Source organism: Helianthus annuus, chromosome 14 (genome assembly GCF_002127325.2).
Source record: "Helianthus annuus cultivar XRQ/B chromosome 14, HanXRQr2.0-SUNRISE, whole genome shotgun sequence".
NCBI classification, from domain to species: Eukaryota; Viridiplantae; Streptophyta; class Magnoliopsida; order Asterales; family Asteraceae; genus Helianthus; species Helianthus annuus.
Genome location: NC_035446.2, coordinates 164,252,151 through 164,255,819, shown reverse-complemented (window position 1 = coordinate 164,255,819; position 3,669 = coordinate 164,252,151). Strand labels below are relative to the sequence as shown.

Genomic DNA, 3,669 nt, shown 5'->3' with positions numbered 1-3,669 from the left:
TGAGCATGCTCCTATCGTCATACTTCGGACCGTTCCTCTATCATATCCTTAATTTGTTCAACTCTTGTCATCTTTAAATGCAAGTGTCCTTCAATCAAGATATTCACAAAAGTTAGTAATATCAACTTCAATAATCGCCTGTATTATAATACAAGGCTTTTTCTACTATACACGTCAACGCGCGTATTTTTGTCAACTATATCAATCATTTATTTGGGGTAACGTGTATTACACGGTAACCCTATGTGTTGTCTACAACACTTTAATACGCTAAACCATTAGCATACATGCACTTACCGGATTTGCGATCAAGCCTCGAACCGAACACTATTCTTTGTCAAGAGCATAAGGTTTAAGTCCAAGCATGGTTCCTCCCCACCATACTCGAATCTCTTAAACCAGGGCTCTGATACCAACTTGTAACACTCTAGTTACTATTTAACGGTTTTTATATATAAATACCAACAATTAGATGTGTAATTAAGTTTACACATACTATAAAAATACGAGTTTATTAAAACCTTTACAAATCATAAGTTATTCAACATAAGTGATCGAATTTGTCGTTTAAAATTTTGCGACGAGGAAATGTGCGGAAGCATGTATCTTTATCGTGTTCGGTCCTTCGATGAGCTTGATCGTCTTCCGGCATCCAAAAAGAACCTACATTTCATAAACATGAAATGCTTTAGTCATACGGGGATTGTAATAAGTCTAAACAAATCTGGTAATGACAATGGAAGGAAAAAGAATCCCAACATTAAACTCTTGATCTCAAAACATGGATTTCTAACTGGCCTCCACCGTAACTTACGGTGGCACCGTAAGTTACGGTGGCCCCTGGTGTGACATGCCCCTACCGTAAATCAGTAGGGGGCTGCCGTAAAGCCTTCAGCTCCACCGTAACTTACGGTGGCACCGTAAGTTACGGTGGCCCCTGCATTGCAGCTTTCCTATTTTGCCGTTAATTGGCACGAAAACTTTCGTATCTTACAAACCGCTTATCCGTTTGACCCACCGTTTCTTCCTACATGATTGTAATTTGACCCTTTATAATATGGAGTCAAAATCCAACATCCGAATTAACAAAATTTAAGACTTTTAAGTCTTCGGCTTATTACCATTTTTACCAAATTTTGACCCGTTCACGATTTTATCAAACAAACATGTTTACTTGATCCATAAACTCATGGAAATCATAATTTCAATATTTCCTATCAAATAATTCATAGATCATGGGTTTCTTACTTAGTTAAAACCCGTTTACGTTCAAGTGCTTATTTTGACCCGTTAAAGGTATTTAAGCACTTTAAAGCTTAAAGTCGCTTTCATTCATTTCTAGCGTTATATACAACATTCTTATCAAGTAATTTTCCACCACAACTATAATTGTGGTGGACTTAATGAGATGATCTATATAATCCGAGTTTTTCTCGTCTGATTGCTAATTTACGGCAAAGACTCATATAGAGTTATTTGACCGAAAGTTTACATCTTTCGCTTCTTACACTTATTCCAATTATTTATTTGATCATAAAACTCGTTTCAAAACTACCTTTAAAGGTTGTTTATTTGAATTAGCCAACAAGGGCGTTTTAGTCAATTTTAGTCATTCTTTTACGACGAAGGACTATTAGTGCCTGTTTGAACCCCAAATCCGACCTTTTAACCATATTCTTGTTTAGAAACCAATATGTTTCTAAAACACCTTAATCATAACTCAACTTATTCGCTTTACCTAAAAGATAACCGAATATCTTATTTTAACCTCGTCTAACTATTATAAAACTCCAAGCTCTACATGATGAGTTGTATTATTATACATACCTGGCTCGGATCAATATATTGACCCGTTTCAATACCTTTCCTTAGTGGCTGCTAAGCGATAGCGATGTAAGCATCCATGTGCTATTTATTTCCTAAAATCATGCATCTTGACAACCCATTAGTCGATATTGTCAAAGGGTGATAATTTCACCTTTTGACCCGTTTGGCCGAATTTACCGATTATATTAGCGAGATGATATTTATTACCACCTCGTATATATATATATGACTCGCTCCGATTTACACCGTGCGGTCACTTACTTATAATTCCATTTCTTAACACTTTTTAGCCTACTATAGCTTACGTCATAAATTATCTTTTTCGTAATACGACAAAAGGATATTATGAAATATATGACTAGTGTAAGATATACTTACCTCGTGTCCGAACTATGCTTTTTCCTTTCCTTCTTGATTCGTTTGACCCGCTCCCTCATCAAGCTTCCACTTAGCTTGTTACGCGTCAAACTATCATCATTGTTTTCAAGGTGGTTAGTTTAATCACAATTTAATACGATTATTCCACCTTACGCATTTCATACCAAAGATTACCATTTATCGCATTATGGGTCAGTTTGACTTTTCGAAAGTCAAACATCCCTTAATATGCATATTCATGTTCCTTAGCTAGTTTAGGCATTTTCAATTTACCCGGTGGGCGTTCCTTTAAGCTATCGTTCTAACGAATCTTTTAACTCGAGTTCATGCTATTGTTAACACTAAGTTAGCCTAGTTCTTGATTATCGAAGACACTATATTTCTTTATCTCATAAAATCCACGGGTTTTCCCTCTATAAGTGAAACCCGTTTTGTCATGTTACTAGGCATTTATCCAAACCAAGTTCTATCTATGAACTAGTAGATACCCAATTTCACTTAGGCATTACATCGAACACCTTATGGGCATATTCTATAAATAATTCATTGACAAGCTCATGACTTGTCATATAACCCGAATTTTCCATCATTCAAACTATTTAACACACATATTTGCCTTTAAAGTTCTGAAATAACTTTGCATATGTCAAATTACACTAGAACAACCCAAAATTTCCTAGTGTTTATCAATTCTACTTAACCCACTAGTCACCTACAATGGTGACCATGGTTTTTACTAGAATTTAACACATGAATTCAGTTTTCACTAGAATAGTCTTCACAATTCTAGTGTTTATCTAGTCTCTACAAACTCAATAATCATCTACTATGGTGATCAAAATTGCTAGAATCATCACACTAAATTTCAACAAGAATTCATCTAGGGTTTTATCCCTAAACATCATATTACTTCTAATTTCATCCATGCATCAAGAAATCAAGCTGAATTTTCATTTTTCACATTTAACCTAGAATTCAAGATGCAACAAAATACCACAATTTTGCATACCTTTTGATCCCCGCAACGAGATGATCACTAATTCATGCTTGAAACTTGATTTGGAGCAGATTAGAGGCTTCAATTTGTGAATTTTGGGAGATTTGGGGTTTGATGGAGAAACCTGGTCGCCCCCTGTGTTTAACATCGACCAGACACACACTAAGTGTGTGTTTGGTGTGGTTTATTTTTGTTTTAATCATACAACTTTCACAATTGCCCCTTTTTAGTCCCTCGTGTTTTTATTTTGATCAAATGAAACTATAATTCATTATTTATTTAGTCACATGTTACTAACTAGGTTAATTACTCCTAGTTACTTTAACGGGTTCGGGAAGTTATAACCCGTTATGTTTTAAGTCCAGTTAATTTGGCCTTCTTATATACTTTGTTTTCTCAAAGTATTTATTCCCCTTTTAACTAATATTAGGTTTATTTATTTGAGTCCTAATATTTACCGGGTTAAT

The 3,669-nt window shown here is 35.0% G+C and overlaps 1 long non-coding RNA gene across 1 annotated transcript; it reads right to left on the bottom strand.

The window, feature by feature from the left end:
- Positions 1 to 478: 478 nt before the first annotated feature.
- LOC110906214 lies at positions 479 to 3,392 on the bottom strand. The gene is made up of 4 exons (XR_002573751.2): positions 3,215 to 3,392; positions 2,206 to 2,295; positions 1,828 to 1,919; positions 479 to 663 (listed from the first exon to the last, which is right to left on the bottom strand). It is a non-coding gene; the product is annotated as an uncharacterized LOC110906214 (long non-coding RNA).
- Between the last annotated feature and the right edge of the window lie 277 nt (positions 3,393 to 3,669).